This window comes from Rattus norvegicus, chromosome 6 (genome assembly GCF_021556685.1).
Source record: "Rattus norvegicus strain SHRSP/BbbUtx chromosome 6, alternate assembly SHRSP_T2T, whole genome shotgun sequence".
Taxonomy (NCBI): domain Eukaryota; kingdom Metazoa; phylum Chordata; class Mammalia; order Rodentia; family Muridae; genus Rattus; species Rattus norvegicus.
Genome location: NC_141539.1, coordinates 138,969,912 through 138,987,702, shown reverse-complemented (window position 1 = coordinate 138,987,702; position 17,791 = coordinate 138,969,912). Strand labels below are relative to the sequence as shown.

The 17,791-nt window shown below is 41.6% G+C and overlaps 1 long non-coding RNA gene and 2 gene segments (V, D, J or C); 2 read left to right on the top strand and 1 right to left on the bottom strand.

The window, feature by feature from the left end:
- Nucleotides 1–17,791, top strand: part of LOC148005510 (Ig gamma-2C chain C region-like) — a 390,070-nt gene that overhangs the window by 174,250 nt on the left and 198,029 nt on the right.
- LOC148005512 (immunoglobulin heavy constant mu-like) overlaps nucleotides 1–17,791 on the top strand; it is a 179,715-nt gene that overhangs the window by 11,923 nt on the left and 150,001 nt on the right.
- Nucleotides 1–17,791, bottom strand: part of LOC148005513 (LINE-1 retrotransposable element ORF1 protein-like) — a 139,110-nt gene that overhangs the window by 5,199 nt on the left and 116,120 nt on the right. For 2 of the 9 annotated variants that reach the window (XR_015623415.1, XR_015623420.1), the window contains exon 3: nucleotides 4,732–10,374. The exons of 3 other annotated variants lie outside the window; for them this stretch is intronic. This is a non-coding gene — a long non-coding RNA (LINE-1 retrotransposable element ORF1 protein-like). Of the gene's footprint in view, nucleotides 1–4,731; nucleotides 10,453–17,791 lie in introns of those variants that run through there. 4 more of the 9 variants (XR_015623416.1, XR_015623417.1, XR_015623418.1 and 1 more) reach the window with 2 other exon arrangements.

Below are 17,791 nucleotides of genomic sequence, written 5' to 3'. Positions count from 1 at the left end.
CAGTTCAGTTCAGTAGTCGTCAAAGGAAAGCTGAGTATACTTACTCAGTGGATATCTACAAAGCAATGACCATAATGGTCTGACTCATGCAGCACTGTGATAATGACTAATCATTCATGTTTCCTGTTTAAACATTTAGGAAGACTGTTGAATTCTTGTTCACTTTCTATAAAAAAAAAATGCAAAGCTCCCCTTAATCAAAACAACAGAAATGTACAGCCCTCAACCAATTTCCACAGTTGAACTGCATTATGGACCTAAAAACCATTGAGGAAGAAACCAAGTCTTACTGAGGAAGAAACCAGCTTGCACTTCAAAAGGTGTTGCTTTTGATCTTTCCATGATTTGCGATTGAACATAAACTAAAATAACTATTTGTTCAGGAAAAAGGAAATATTGAGACAACTGGGTATGTTGCACCCTGTGCTGCTGCCCCCAAAATCAAACCAGGGATTATGGAGCTTAATTGATCAATCAAAATTGACTTAAGTTCAACTGGCAGTGGATTCCAGAAATCTCCAATTGTATCCTCTGATAATTTTCCAAAGTAGTATAACACAAAATTTAGATATACTTAGAAATTGGGATAACTACTACTCTGGTAACTAACATGTAAAGTGAGGACCATCATGGATAAAAGCTGAGGAGCTGCCTTTAGTGGGAAAAGTATTACAGCTCTGGTGGGACATTAGTACAACCATTAAAACTATGAAGATGCTAGGAGTCTTAGCTGGATTCACCCTCTAAGCAGAACACATAAACTGGAATTTTAAAGTATCTAGATGGATGGAAGATGTTAAGCCTAAGGTATAAGCAAACCAAGTTCCATTAGTGGCACAAGTTAAGAATCGCTGGCTTCTATGGTAAGGGTGTGACTGCAAAAATGCTTAAGAGGGAAGCTATTTAGTCTTTCCCCTTTTCCTATTACACGTAGTCCCTTTCCAGTTACTGCTTGAAGGGTGAGGACTGGAGTCCTTCCCCAGGAACACCTTGGCAGGCTTTCTAGGAGTGTCAATGAATTTTCTGTGGTAGCCCAACCAGTATAGTTATGGGGACCTGGGGTTCAAACAGAGCCAACAATCTTCTCTAGTGAGGTTAGTGGTGGAGTTAATAAAAGTGAAGGTGAAGTTCAGTAGTGTAAATAGGAAAGTTGTATCAAAGGCCCTACGGAGGGGTGTGATGACAGGGACAGGACTGGGTTTATAAGGGAGGAGGAATCAGGAACTGAGGCTGATACTGTGTTTTGGCTTTTTTTTTAAGACAGGTATTGGCATTACCAGGGCCACAGGTCCCATGGCTATAGAAGGGGGTCTAGGCAGGACTATTTGGTTTTAAATCTGAAAGAGAGCCCTATATTGTGTTCATGATATACCATTGAGACCCAAACATTACCAACCTCCCATCCTCTGCCCTTTTTCTCTTTCTCTGTTATTGAATTGTAAATGGGGTTCCTTCCCCATGTTGAGCTCACCAATCCCCCAGGTTTCCAGCCTGCTATCCTATCTATCTGGATAAGTTCCTGATTATTATGCACCAACAGGGCATTGGTCTCACAGCCCCATTTTTGCAAAAGAAGCTCTCATTACCACCACAAGTCTCATAGTCATCTGTCCCTAGGCACACATAGAGTTGGATGTTTGCAAGTTGCTGTTCGTGGCAGTGCTTTCTCCAAGTTGGCCTAGCACTTTATAGTTCAAAAGGAACAGGTTTAACTCTTGAACCTGGATTCTTCCATAGATATCTAACCAGGGCACAAAGGTCTAGGTAAAAATGGGAAAGGTGGTACTCTCCATACCAGTCAATGTCAAAGTCTATACCTCTCTCCTTAAATCTGGCGAGGATCTTTCAGGGCTGTGAAGTATCCATTTGGTAGTGAGAGCTTGGTGGTGATTTGTGTCCACTAAAGCATGATGTCTAAGCAAATCAAGTATAAGGAAAAGATAGATGGAACCCTTTGAAGACCTATGGAGGCCCGACATCATCTAGGGTACAGTGAAATGTGTGTGAGGCAAGAGTTTTTCAAATACTTAGCTTGAGTGTATCTTATGTCACAGCTCTCCACAGTCCAGTGTTGGCCTCAGGCATGCAGTCGTGTGGAAGCTGTTTTCTGCAATGCTTCAACTGCTGAGTTGTCTCTCAGTCGGCAGGGTTGATGTGGGAATGGTGGATCCACGTCTTTATTCCATCAATTTTTATGGCTGTGGGTGTTGTCGGGATCACCATGTGTAGGCCCTTCCAGTGAGGCTCAAGCATCATTGGATTAAGAGGTCATTATCCCTCTTAATCCATACCTCATCACCTGGTTCAAAGCAATGGTGATTAGGAAGGGGTACAGACTTACAAATGGTAGATATTTGGCCATATTTGCTGCATGGCCTCCAGGGACTTCTGGTGGTCATATTCTGCAAGTATTTCAGACTGGAGGTTAGGAAGGAGGGTAGGAGTCTCCCATGCAGTATCTCAAAAGAAGTCAATCCCAAAATATAAGGGGCATTCCTGCTATGTACAGGGCATGGGGGGAGGGATTCCCAGTCATTGCCACTTTCTAAAACTAATTTGGTTAAGATCTCCTTTAGGGTCATATTCATCCTTTCTACTTGTCCTGAACTCTGGATATGATAAGCACAATGTACTTTTCAATCTGTCCCCAATATCTTAACAACTAAACCTGAGAGATGGAAGCTGGTCCATTGTCACATCCTACCAGTGAGGGCAGTCCATACCTGGGGATGATGTTTTTGAGCAGCTTCTTGGCCACTATGGTGGCAGTCTCTCTTTTGGTGGGGTTGGAAGAAACTCGGGTGGGACTAAAACTATCATGGCTTTGGCTGTGGAATCTCTTTTGTAGCCTTATAAGCTCCTCTTTTCCTTTCATCTTCATCCTTTAGATGTCCTGGGCAGTGAAAGATACAGCCATAGTTTTTCTTTTTCTTTTTTTTTTTTAACTTGAGTATTTCTTTTTTTTTTTTATTAACTTGAGTATTTCTTATATACATTTCGAGTGTTATTCCCTTTCCCGGTTTCTGGGCAAACATCCCCCTCCCCCCTCCCCTTCCTTATGGGTGTTCCCCTCCCAACCCTCCCCCCATTGCCGCCCTCCCCCCATAGACTAGTTCACTGGGGGTTCAGTCTTAGCAGGACCTAGGGCTTCCCCTTCCACTGGTGCTCTTACTAGGATATTCATTGCTACCTATGGGGTCAGAGTCCAAGGTCAGTCCTTGTATAGTCTTTAGGTAGTGGCTTAGTCCCTGGAAGCTCTGGTTGCTTGGAATTGTTGTACTTTTGGGGTCTCGAGCCCCTTCAAGCTCTTCCAGTTCTTTCTCTGATTCCTTCAATAGGGGACCTATTCTCAGTTCAGTGGTTTGCTGCTGGCATTCGCCTCTATATTTGCTGTATTCTGGCTGTGTCTCTCAGGAGCGATCTACATCCGGCTCCTGTCGGTCTGCACTTCTTTGCTTCATCCATCTTGTCTAATTGGGTGGCTGTATATGTATGGGCCACATGTGGGGCAGGCTCCGAATGGGTGTTCCTTCAGTCTCTGTTTTAATCTTTGCCTCTCCCTTCCCTGCCAAGGGTATTCTTTTTCCTCATTTAAAGAAGGAATGAAGCATTCACATTTTGATCATCCGTCTTGAGTTTCGTTTGTTCTAGGGATCTAGGGTAATTCAAGCATTTCGGCTAATAGCCACTTATCAATGAGTGCATACCATGTATGTCTTTCTGTGATTGGGTTAGCTCACTCAGGATGATATTTTCCAGTTCCAACCATTTGCCTACGAATTTCATAAACTCGTTGTTTTTGATAGCTGAGTAATATTCCATTGTGTAGATGTACCACATTTTCTGTATCCATTCCTCTGTTGAAGGGCATCTGGGTTCTTTCCATTTTCTGGCTATTATAAATAAGGCTGCGATGAACATAGTGGAGCACGTGTCTCTTTTATATGTTGAGGCATCTTTTGGGTATATGCCCAAGAGAGGTATAGCTGGATCCTCAGGCAGTTCAATATCCAATTTTCTGAGGAACCTCCAGACTGATTTCCAGAATGGTTTTACCAGTCTGCAATCCCACCAACAATGGAGGAGTGTTCCTCTTTCTCCACATCCTCGCCAACATCTGCTGTCACCTGAGTTTTTGATCTTAGCCATTCTCACTGGTGTGAGGTGAAATCTCAGGGTTATTTTGATTTGCATTTCCCTTATGACTAAAGATGTTGAACATTTCTTTAGGTGTTTCTCAGCCATTCGGCATTCCTCAGCTGTGAATTCTTTGTTTAGCTCTGAACCCCATTTTTTAATAGGGTTATTTGTTTCCCTGCGGTCTAACTTCTTGAGTTCTTTGTATATTTTGGATATAAGGCCTCTATCTGTTGTAGGATTGGTAAAGATCTTTTCCCAATCTGTTGGTTGCCGTTTTGTCCTAACCACAGTGTCCTTTGCCTTACAGAAGCTTTGCAGTTTTATGAGATCCCATTTGTCGATTCTTGATCTTACAGCATAAGCCATTGGTGTTTTGTTCAGGAAATTTTTTCCAGTGCCCATGTGTTCCAGATGCTTCCCTAGTTTTTCTTCTATTAGTTTGAGTGTGTCTGGTTTGATGTGGAGGTCCTTGATCCACTTGGACTTAAGCTTTGTACAGGGTGATAAGCATGGATCGATCTGCATTCTTCTACATGTTGCCCTCCAGTTGAACCAGCACCATTTGCTGAAAATGCTATCTTTTTTCCATTGGATGGTTTTGGCTCCTTTGTCAAAAATCAAGTGACCATAGGTGTGTGGGTTCATTTCTGGGTCTTCAATTCTATTCCATTGGTCTATCTGTCTGTCTCTGTACCAATACCATGCAGTTTTTATCACTATTGCTCTGTAATACTGCTTGAGTTCAGGGATAGTGATTCCCCCTGAAGTCCTTTTATTGTTGAGGATAGCTTTAGCTATCCTGGGTTTTTTGTTATTCCAGATGAATTTGCAAATTGTTCTGTCTAACTCTTTGAAGAATTGGATTGGTATTTTGATGGGGATTGCATTGAATCTGTAGATCGCTTTTGGTAAAATGGCCATTTTTACTATATTAATCCTACCAATCCATGAGCATGGGAGATCTTTCCATCTTCTGAGGTCTTCTTCAATTTCTTTCCTCAGTGTCTTGAAGTTCTTATTGTACAGATCTTTTACTTGCTTGGTTAAAGTCACACCGAGGTACTTTATATTATTTGGGTCTATTATGAAGGGTGTCGTTTCCCTAATTTCTTTCTCGGCTTGTTTCTCTTTTGTATAGAGGAAGGCAACTGATTTATTTGAGTTAATTTTATACCCAGCCACTTTGCTGAAGTTGTTTATCAGCTTTAGTAGTTCTCTGGTGGAACTTTTGGGATCACTTAAATATACTATCATGTCATCTGCAAATAGTGATATTTTGACCTCTTCTTTTCCGATCTGTATCCCTTTGATCTCCTTTTGTTGTCTGATTGCTCTGGCTAGAACTTCAAGAACTATATTGAATAAGTAGGGAGAGAGTGGGCAGCCTTGTCTAGTCCCTGATTTTAGTGGGATTGCTTCAAGTTTCTCTCCATTTAGTTTAATGTTAGCAACTGGTTTGCTGTATATGGCTTTTACTATGTTTAGGTATGGGCCTTGAATTCCTATTCTTTCCAGGACTTTTATCATGAAGGGGTGTTGAATTTTGTCAAATGCTTTCTCAGCATCTAATGAAATGATCATGTGGTTCTGTTCTTTCAGTTTGTTTATATAATGGATCACGTTGATGGTTTTCCATATATTAAACCATCCCTGCATGCCTGGGATGAAGCCTACTTGATCATGGTGGATGATTGTTTTGATGTGCTCTTGAATTCGGTTTGCCAGAATTTTATTGAGTATTTTTGCGTCGATATTCATAAGGGAAATTGGTCTGAAGTTCTCTTTCTTTGTTGTGTCTTTGTGTGGTTTAGGTATAAGAGTAATTGTGGCTTCGTAGAAGGTATTCGGTAGTGATCCATCTGTTTCAATTTTGTGGAATAGTTTGGGTAATATTGGTATGAGGTCTTCTATGAAGGTTTGATAGAATTCTGCACTAAACCCGTCTGGACCTGGGCTCTTTTTGGTTGGGAGACCTTTAATGACTGCTTCTATTTCCTTAGGAGTTATGGGGTTGTTTAACTGGTTTATCTGTTCCTGATTTCACTTCGATACCTGGTATCTGTCTAGGAAATTGTCCATTTCCTGAAGATTTTCAAGTTTTGTTGAATATAGGTTTTTATAGTAAGATCTGATGATTTTTTGAATTTCCTCTAAATCTGTAGTTATGTCTCCCTTTTCATTTCTGATTTTGTTAATTTGGACGCACTCTCTGTGTCCTCTCGTTAGTCTGGCTAAGGGTTTATCTATCTTGTTGATTTTCTCAAAGAACCAACTTTTGGTTCTGTTGATTCTTTCTATGGTCCTTTTTGTTTCTACTTGGTTGATTTCAGCTCTGAGTTTGATTATTTCCTGCCTTCTACTCCTCCTGGGTGTATTTGCTTCTTTTTGTTCTAGAGCTTTTAGGTGTGCTGTCAAGCTGCTGACATATGCTCTTTCCTGTTTCTTTCTGCAGGCACTCAGTGCTATGAGTTTTCCTCTTAGCACAGCTTTCATTGTGTCCCATAAGTTTGGGTATGTTGTATCTTCATTTTCATTAAATTCTAAAAAGTTTTTAATTTCTTTCTTTATTTCTTCCTTGACCAGGTTATCATTGAGTAGAGCATTGTTCAATTTCCACGTATATGTGGGCATTCTTCCCTTATTGTTATTGAAGACCAGTTTTAGGCCGTGGTGGTCCGATAGCACGCATGGGATTATTTCTATCTTTCTGTACCTGTTGAGGCCCGTTTTTTGACCAATTATATGGTCAATTTTGGAGAAAGTACCATGAGGAGCTGAGAAGAAGGTATATCCTTTTGCTTTAGGATAGAATGTTCTATAAATATCCGTTAAGTCCATTTGGCTCATGACTTCTCTTAGTCTGTCGACATCACTGTTTAATTTCTGTTTCCATGATCTGTCCATTGATGAGAGTGGGGTGTTGAAATCTCCCACTATTATTGTGTGAGGTGCAATGTGTGTTTTGAGCTTTATTAAGGTTTCTTTTACATATGTAGGTGCCCTTGTATTTGGGGCATAGATATTTAGGATTGAGAGTTCATCTTGGTGGATTTTTCCTTTGATGAATATGAAGTGTCCTTCCTTATCTTTTTTGATGACTTTTAGTTGGAAATTGATTTTATTTGATATTAGAATGGCTACTCCAGCTTGCTTCTTCTGACCATTTGCTTGGAAAGTTGTTTTCCAGCCTTTCACTCTGAGGTAGTGTCTGTCTTTGTCTCTGAGGTGTGTTTCCTGTAGGCAGCAGAATGCAGGGTCCTCGTTGCGTATCCAGTTTGTTAATCTATGTCTTTTTATTGGGGAGTTGAGGCCATTGATGTTGAGAGATATTAAGGAATAGTGATTATTGCTTCCCGTTATATTCATATTTGGATGTGAGGTTATGTTTGTGTGCTTTCATTCTCTTTGTTTTGTTGCCAAGACGATTAGTTTCTTGCTTCTTCTAGGGTATAGCTTGCCTCCTTATGTTGGGCTTTACCATTTATTATCCTTTGTAGTGCTGGATTTGTAGAAAGATATTGTGTAAATTTGGTTTTGTCATGGAATATCTTGGTTTCTCCATCAATGTTAATTGAGAGTTTTGCTGGATACAGTAACCTGGGCTGGCATTTGTGTTCTCTTAGGGTCTGTATGACATCAGTCCAGGATCTTCTGGCCTTCATAGTTTCTGGCGAGAAGTCTGGTGTGATTCTGATAGGTCTGCCTTTATATGTTACTTGACCTTTTTCCCTTACTGCTTTTAATATTCTTTCTTTATTTTGTGCGTTTGGTGTTTTGACAATTATGTGACGGGAGGTGTTTCTTTTCTGGTCCAATCTATTTGGAGTTCTGTAGGCTTCTTGTACGTCTATGGGTATCTCTTTTTTTAGGTTAGGGAAGTTTTCTTCTATGATTTTGTTGAAGATATTTACTGGTCCTTTGAGCTGGGAGTCTTCACTCTCTTCTATACCTATTATCCTTAGGTTTGATCTTCTCATTGAGTCCTGGATTTCCTGTATGTTTTGGACCAGTAGCTTTTTCCGCTTTACATTATCTTTGACAGTTGAGTCAATGATTTCTATGGAATCTTCTGCTCCTGAGATTCTCTCTTCCATCTCTTGTATTCCGTTGGTGAAGCTTGTATCTACAGCTCCTTGTCTCTTCTTTTGGTTTTCTATATCCAGGGTTGTTTCCATGTGTTCTTTCTTGATTGCTTCTATTTCCTTTTTTAATTCCTTCAACTGTTTGATTGTGTTTTCGTGGAATTCTTTCAGGGATTTTTGTGTCTCCTCTCTATGGGCTTCTACTTGTTTATTTATGTTTTCCTGGAATTCTTTCAGGGATTTTTGTGTCTCCTCTCTATGGGCTTCTACTTGTTTATTTATGTTTTCCTGGAATTCTTTCAGGGATTTTTGCGATTCTTTCAGGCATTTTTGCGATTCCTCTCTGTAGGCTTCTACTTGTTCTCTAAGGGAGTTCTTCACGTCTTTCTTGAAGTCCTCCAGCATCATGATCAAAAATGATTTTGAAACTAGATCTTGCTTTTCTGGTGTGTTTGGATATTCCATGTTTGTTTTGATGGGAGAATTGGGCTCCAATGGTGCCATGTAGTCTTGGTTTCTGTTGCTTGGGTTCCTGCGCTTGCCTCTCGCCATCAGATTATCTCTAGTGTTACTTTGTTCTGCTATTTCTGACAGTGGCTAGACTGTCCTATAAGCCTGTGTGTCAGGAGTGCTATAGACCTGTTTTCCTCTCTTTCAGTCAGTTATGGGGACAGAGTGTTCTGCTTTCCAGCGTGTAGTTTTTCCTCTCTACAGGTCTTCAGCTGTTCCTGTGGGCCTGTGTCTTGAGTTCACCAGGCAGCTTTCTTGCAGCAGAAAAGTTGGTCTTACCTGTGGTCCCGAGGCTCAAGTTCGCTCGTGGGGTGCTGCCCACGGGCTCTCTGCAGCGGCAGCAACCAGGAAGACTTGTGCTGCCGTTTCCGGGAGCTTCAGTGCACCAGGGTTCCAGATGGTCTTTGGCTTTTTCCTCTGGCGTCTGAGATGTGTGTGCAGAGAGCAGTCTCTTCTGGTTTCCCAGGCTTGTCTGCCTCTCTGAAGGTTCAGCTCTCCCTCCCACGGGATTTGGGTGCAGAGAACTGTTTATCCGGTCTGTTTCCTTCAGGTTCCAGTGGTGTCTCAGGCAGGGGTCCTGCCGCTCCTGGGCCATCCCCCACGGGAGCCCAGAGGCCTTATACAGTTTCCTCTTGGGCCAGGGATGTGGGCAGGGGTGAGCAGTGTTGGTGGTCTCTTCCGCTCTGCAGCCTCAGGAGTGCCCACCTGACCAGGCGGTTGGGTCTCTCTCTCACAGGGTCTGGGGGCAGAGAGCTGCTGTGGGCCGGGATCCGCGGGTGTGGGACTTCCGGTAAACACAGAACGTTACCGGTCCTAGAGGAATTCTGCTTCCGTGTGTCCCAAGCTCACCAGGCAGCTTTCTTGCAGCAGAAAAGTTGGTCTTACCTGTGGTCCCGGGGCTCAAGTTCGCTCGTGGGGTGCTGCCCACGGGCTCTCTGCAGCGGCAGCAACCAGGAAGACCTGTGCCGCCATTTCCGGGAGCTTCAGTGCACCAGGGTTCCAGATGGTCTTTGGCTTTTTCCTCTGGCATCCGAGATGTGTGTGCAGAGAGCAGTCTCTTCTGGTTTCCCAGGCTTGTCTGCCTCTCTGAAGGTTCAGCTCTCCCTCCCACGGGATTTGGGTGCAGAGAACTGTTTATCCAGTCTGTTTCCTTCAGGTTCTGGTGGTGTCTCAGGCACAGGGGTCCTGCCGCTCCTGGGCCCTCCCCCACGGGAGCCCAGAGGCCTTATACAGTTTCCTCTTGGGCCAGGGATGTGGGCAGGGGTGAGCAGTGTTGGTGGTCTCTTCCGCTCTGCAGCCTCAGGAGTGCCCATAGTTTTTCTAATATGGCCAAAACCTGTCCTTTTTTTATAGTCTTTCCCTCTGCCATGAGCAGCCCCCTTTCTTTATATATGAGTCTATGAACATGATCTGCAGCAAAGGCATATTGGCTGTCTTTACATTTGTTAGCAATTTTGCCCTTTGCCAGTTTTAGAAATTGAGTCAAGGTAATTCAGGTTTTTGAGCTGAAGTTTCAGGAGGTAATACTGAAACCCACAGCATAGAGTCAGGAGCCACCACTGCCACACCCACATACTCGGTTCCACTTCGCATGAAGTTGCTCCCATCTGTGTAGTCCAGCAGTCATGCAAAACATCCAGGTCTGTGTTCAGAAGCAGAGTAGCCAGGTTTAAGGTGGAGATGGTTGGTATTTAATGAGCTGTGGGTTCAGAAGCAGGGACTGAAAATGCACCAGCCAAGCATTAGATATCTAGAAGTTTAGGAGAGCCTGAGTACTCTCTCAATGACACGAAGGGTAGCCATAATAAGTTCTTGTCCCATGATGATTTATCTGTATGCTTGACCGGCAATGAAGCAGCTGCCACAATACTTAGGCAAGCTGTCCACCCTTACATGACAGGGTCCAACTTATTAGATAGGCCACTGGTCTCTTCCAGTAGCTGCTAATAACACCTTGCCAAGTCCTCTGGTCTGCCTATCCTCCAGAGCCTCCCTGTTTTTAAAGAAGTTTTCAGCTATAGCCAGGAGCTTAGTCATACACTTACCTTCAAATCCTTCCAGTCACTGGAGTTTTCAGCTGATATCTGTCACTGCCTAGTTGATGAATACCATGTTCACAGAAGATTGATTTTCCCTTGCCTCTGGGACCAGAGGTTTATAGGTGTGGTAGACTTCTAGCAAGTTCTCAAGAAATTCCCCTGGACTCTTCTCCTTACCTTGTATGACTTGTCCTATTTAGATAAATTTGTGGGCCTTCTAATGACCTCTTGAAGACCTCTCATAAGCATCTGGCAATAGACTCGAACCTCTCCTCATCCATAGTGTTGTTTAGATCCTAGTCAGGATGGACTAATGGAAATGTTGAGTCAATGTTGGCTTGTACAGTGGTGGGCTGGCCATTTGCACCTAGAACCAGTTTCTGGGCTGCTGCTGTCACCCATCCTTGTTCCTCAGTGGTTAAAAAGTACCTGCGAATTCTGTAGGCAATCATCCCAATGGGCTCATGAGTAACCATTAGAGAGTCTGATATGTCTATGAGAGTGGAGGGTTTCTCTGAAAACTTGGGATTCTTCATCTTCCAGCTCTATAGATCACTAATGGAAAAGGGGATGTGTGTCCTGTACTGTCTGCCCTACCTATGTGAGGGGGGGTCTCCTGCAAGGTCAGTGCAATTGTGGTGGAATCTGCCTGCTTTTCTGTGAATGCTCCTGTGTGAAGAGGATTATCTGTGTTCCCTCTCACTTCCCCAGGGCCTGGATCAGCATCTGCCATTTGCAAGGGAGGTCCTTGTGCTGGTTGGTGAGCCTTGCAGTTTCTTCAGGATTAAACTGCAACTGCTGTTTATGCATAGTGTCTGCCTGCTAAGAGAAATGGATTAGCTGCTGATTCATAGGTGGTGTTTGCTATGGGACTGAATTGCTGATATCCTGACAACAAAGATTTGACTCACCCCAAAGAACTATTTCTAAACAGGTCCACTTCCCTGCCTGTGGGCTAGAGAAGAGGTTGAACCCTCATTAAAGTAGGCTGGAAAAAATTATGCCTAAAATGGTGTTCTCTCATAACAGCAGCAGAAATGTAACTAATATGTCACGCAAGACCTGGTTTGGCTGTATAATGCATCTGGGTTGAGCTGTTCCAGAGGAACTCAGCCAATTTGCCACATTCCATGTTCTCTTACCATGCACTACCTATAAAAACTTTTACCAGAAGCATCAGGTTTGCTGAAGACAATTTAAGGATTTGGGGGAAGGGGATGGAAGTACTCAACCAAGGGAGTGAATTTGACACTGTTGCTTCTTCTCTTGGATGAAACACTGCAGAAAAAGCTGGTACCTTTTCATTTCTAAGTGTCTTCTTCAATGCTGACTGAATACCACACCAAGGTTTCCATTCAACTAGCCCTCTCAAAGGGGAAGTGACATTCTAGGGACCACAGATATCAAGTTTCCCAAGAGACGCACACTGGCAGTTCATAGAAGATTGCCATTTTTGACCACAGACAAAATATCACATGTCTGGAATTTGTACAACAGACAGCAGAGTGGAGCAGGCACAGTGGGCAGGTTCCCACATTCTCACATATCTCATCAGATGTTCGGCTTCTCCCAGAATCTGTAAGTGGTGACTGCTTCAGCATCTGGGTGCTCTCATAGCAGAACAGGGAATCTCTGATGCATTCCAAGACAGATGCTCCCATAATCTTCTAAGAGGATGCCAAATCCTCACAAGTGCTCTTTAAGGGAGCTGGACTGTGTCTCAGTAAGTCAGAATGAGAGCATTAAAGAAGGAAAAGCTGCAGGAGCTCTGATAATCCAAAATTATCTATGCACAGAGTATTTGTGTGTGAAATGCACGGTAAGCATTCTGTTGAAATTCCTGGGCACATTCCTTGCTTCCTGTTAGAACTAAGTTAGAGAGTTGAAGCCTCCCTTGTCTTTTTCACTTAGAAGACATGAATTGTGGCATCCTCACCCTTCTAGAACAGTCAGTTGATAGAAGTAGATACTGTTAGCAGATTCAAAACTATTTCTTTGTGAGATTAGTTAGGGTCTTGGCTTCCCCCGGTGAAATTTGGATTAAAATGACCTGCATGCTGAGCATATGGTGCCATCAGTCTTTTGAAAATTGCCTTGTCTGTTCTATGTATGGACCCAAAGGGACATACTTTATGAATGTTTCAATCTTCGTGCACAAATGTACCTTTCCTTTCATGTTTCTGAGAAAAAAAAAAGCTTGGTATGATGAAGAAAAAATAAGGGTCATGTGTGAAGCAAGAGAGAAAAGTAGAGATAGACCACTTAGCCTTTGATGGAGTTACCACTGTAGACTTGGTTTGCCGCTAATGAAAGTGCAGTCCATTCTAGATTCTGGGATACATTGACTTGCTTGTAGGCAGACATTAAGTAATTAGGATCTGCTGAGAGCCCCCTGGCCCAGAGAGGATAGTGGTGGAATCACAGAGTAGGACTCTGGTGATGGCTTTAAAGTCTGAGGATCTAAGAACGGTCTAGCTCTCTAACTTTACTAAAATGCTGATGATAAATTCTAAAAAGCCCTAAAACATTTCTTGCCCTTTTTGACCATAAAAGACTGCTGGCTTAGGTGATTGACACCTGTAACCCAACAGAGGGGATTAAGTAATAAGGCCTTTGTTCTATCTCAGCAGGAACTATGCAGCTCTAACTTGCTGCCTGCTAGTCAGAATTCACAGGGCCCAAAAAGGAGGTACAAATGGATAATACCTATTTTAAAGTGTTCAATATCTCTAGTTTTTAGAGAAATGCAAATTAAAATGCTTTGAGATATCAAAAAAAAGAAAAAGAGGCACTTTGAAAAGTGATTACAGCATTATTACTAAGTTGGAAAAAGTGTCCTATGAAAGCCATCTAAGAGGGAAAGTGGAAAGATCATAAGTGGGGAAAGGGAAAAATTCTTCTAAGTGGTGAAAGGGAAAATTAACTACTCTTAAGTGGGGAAGAGCAAAAAATGCTCCTAAGGGGAAAATTTTCCTTCTACCATCGCTCATCTCTTTGTCCTCAGTACTTATACATCTTTCAGAATACATGATCACATGTTAAAAAGATCATCACAAACTCACCCAAAGAAAATCAAATCATAAACTGAAATAGAAGTTTACAACAGAGAGTGTTCACATGCATATCCATTAGGAGTAATTATCTGGGTAACCATCCATCACCTGTCCCAGCTCCACAGGCTCACTGAAGGTTTGAAACCATTACTAAGTTATTAGTAAAGTCTTGTATAGATAAACCCAGTCAATGTTCTATCGTCTGTCCTAGCACCTTTAATAAATCATTAGCTCCATTCGGTTAGTTGTTTTACAACCTCTTGGAAAGTGCTCTGAGTAGGAGAAAGTCTGGCTACCATCTAACAGCAATTAACTGGTGACACTTGGGAGACTAGTAGACTTCTCATTGAACTTTTGAGTATCGGAAAAGAACCTAATAACAGCCCCACAATGAAAGAGCTTAATAATCACTGTTATAACTTTTGGAATTCTTATAAGATCATCATTAAAACTTACAAAGTCATCTATTTGTCTATATGGCATCACTATAAGACAGTACATCTTCTTAGATCTACATAGATCTGCTCCAAAGGGGTGGGCTGTTACTAATGATTGTTATATGCATTTAATAATAACAGAAAAAGCATATTAATAGCAGGAATCTTTCCTAAAATGAATTCTTTTACAGGCTTGCTTAATAAGGGCGAACCTACCACAGTTCATACAGTAATCTGAAGCAGAATATCTCAGGGAGATCACCTGCTAGTTATTAGCTTGTCCCATGATGGCTCCTGACAAATATCTTACTGTAACACTAACTTACTGAACCAAGAGCTAGTTCTAGATTTTGTTCCCTGAGAACATGCCCTGTGGCTTGTTTGGTTGGATTGGTTTGGTTTCAGGAATGGAAGAAAATCTTAAGCTCAAATCAGAACCTTTTGAATATAGTCAGTCATACTTTATATGGTGTAAAATTAACTCACAGTCCTGCACTTTAAGTTTTTTTTTCCAACAGAAGCATCACTAAGTGCTCATTAATTCCATATATCCTGAGGCTGAGCAAAGAAAATTTCAATACAGTGATTTCATTTTGAAATAAAATCAAAGTTGTCAAAACACACACACACACACACACACACACACACACACACACACACTACATCTAATCATTTCAGAATTCTGTTCTAGTAATCAAAACTTACTTTTATACTCCTCTTTCCCCCTATTTTGGTCATTATTCTTTTTTCTAAGTGATTTCTTTGGTTTATTAAAATGTTATGACATTGGAAGAAAAATGTATAGTTCTCAGTAGAAAATTAAGTCTTCCCATTCTTTTTTTCCCTAGAGCTTTCAGGTGTACTTTTAAATGGAGGGAATGAAAACTTTCTAATTTCTTTATGGAGGAACTTGGTGCTATGAACTTTCCTCTTACCACTGCTTTCATTGTGTTCCCTAAATTTGAGTATATTGTGCCTAGAATTCTAGAAAGTCTTCAGAATTTCTTTCTTTATTTCTTTCCTCATCCAGAGAACATTGAGTAGAGATTTGTTCAATTTCCATGAGATTGTAGGCTTTTTGTTATTTCTGCTGTTGAAGTCTAGCTTTAATCTATGGTGATCTGATAGGATACAAGGCATTATTTCAATTTTCTTGTATCTGTTGAGTATTGCTTTGTAACCAACTATATGGCCAATTTTAGAGAAGGTCCCATGAGGTGCTGAGAAGATTGTATATTCTTTTGTGTTTGGGCAAAATGTTCCATAGATATGTATTAGGTCCATTTGACAGTCATAATTTCAGTTAGTTTCATTATGTCTCTGTTTAGTTTCTGTTTTGATGACCTATTGTTTGGTGAATGTGGAGTGTTGAAGCCTCCAACTATGTTGAAGCCTCACACTATGAATGTGTGAGGTTTGGTGCATGATTTAAGCTCTAGCAATGTTTCTTTTACAATTGTGGTTGCCCTTGTACTTGGGGTATAAATGTTTAGAAATGAGACATCATTTTTGTATATTTTTTCCTTTGATGAGTATGAAGTGTCCTTTCCTGTCTCTTTTAATTAATTTTGATTAAAAGTCTATTTTATTAGAATGGCTACTCCAGCTTGCTCCTTGGGTCTTGCTTTTTTTTTGGAAAAAATATTTTTTCTGCCCTTTACTCTGAAGTAATGTCTATCTTTATTGCAGAGATGTGTTTCTTGTATGCAGCAGAATGATGGACCCTGTTTTCACATCCATTATGCCTTTTTATTGGGGAATTAAGTTCATTGATGTTAAGAGATATTAATGACCAGTGATTTTTTTAATTCCTGTTATTTGATGTTGGTAGTGTTAGTGTGTGTGTATGTTTCCTCTACACTGCATACCAAAATTTACCTATTTATATTTCTTATTTATACTTTCCTGGGTGCCAGTCTGCTACAAGGAACATCTCCTGAAACACACCGATACTGTCTTTATAAGAGCATCTCCGCCTACTTGGGAACGTCCATCACAACTGGGCCAGTAAACAGTTGGCTTTCCCTCCCGGAAGAACTGGGTAGGGAGGATCACTAGAACATCACCTGAGTTTCCAGCCACTACTCCAGGCCATTTCTATGTAGTTTATTTCCATAATTACAAGTAGCTTAAGGAGTCTTAGGAAGTGCTAGAATGCTGGCTTAGGGAGGTTAACTGACAGGGACAACACCCATGTGGCCATGCTGACTGCAGACCCACCAGCATGGCTGCTGTCAAATCACGGGTATACTTGCCCATAAGTCCCACTCTTGTTCTGTAAGGAAGCATAATAAACTCACTAGTTCTCCCATTACAAACTTTGGTGGAATCAAACCTTGGTTTGTCATTGGGTTTTGGGAGGCATGCCAACCTAAGGCTTCCTCTGGGGTTCTAATGTATGGAGGAGGAACTTACTTGGCAAAGTCAGTAATAGTTTAGTATCCCAGCCATGGGGGACCTTTTTCCTGGGGTTGTGACCCCAGGTTTAGAGAAGGGACGTAATTCCTTGTCTAAAACCAGGAATATGCTTAGCAAAGCCAGTAATGGTCTAGGGCTAGGGCTTTAAGGACATTGAAATTTTTGGATCTTGGAAACTCACCTCTTCCCAAGGTATCAGTCCAAAGGCCACTGTGTGCTCAGTCCTGTGTTCCCTTTGTACAACATTTCTTGATTAAGCTCCTGGTAATTTTGTCTCATTTCTGCTGATTGTCGCATTTTCCCTTGCAAACTTTATATAATACACTGTATTTCTTTAAAAAAACTTCCTTTGTATAAGGAATCAGCTTATAAAAGATATTCGATCAAAATGTTGCTACTGCCAGATTGTCCAGTGTTGTTTGAACAGAGAAGCTGACCCTGAACCTAGAATTTGTCCCTCCCATGTCAAAATCAGTGTGTTTCCTTCAAAACATCCTCAACTGGGTCTCAAAGCCTGAAGAGATGATTGTTCCAGAACACATTTTCCTGAAGGTAATTGGACAATTACCCTTCATTTAGTTAAAAAGTAGCATGTTTATGCCTTCATTACACACACACACACACACACACACACACACACACACACACACACTTTCCTGTCTTATTTTCTCATTCCAGTCTTCCCACCCAAGACCCTGTCACTAAAAATTGCCCTGCTGGTCCAGATCAATTGGAACCTTATAAGGAAGGGGAAATGTTGTTTATGACTCCCTTAGGGAAAAATTTTTACAACACGGTCCCCTGTGGTCAGTCCATGCACATCCGTCACAGCTTTTGTAGCTCTGGTTAGCTATACTATGCCTTATGAACTCAACTTTGCATATATATCCTGCACACCTATATATTCAAGGAAGGGAAGAGTTTGAGGTGAACCTTAGGTCTGGTTTAAAAACCAGTTAGTGGACTTCAGGGTCTCCAGAGGAATGAATTCCAGACTTGCAACATGTTCAGGGAGCTCCACATTGACGCCAAAAAGAAAAAAAAAGAGTCAATTCCATTTCTCTGCTTTATACTTCTTGCTTGGTGACCCAGTGGTAGCTTTTATGTTGCCA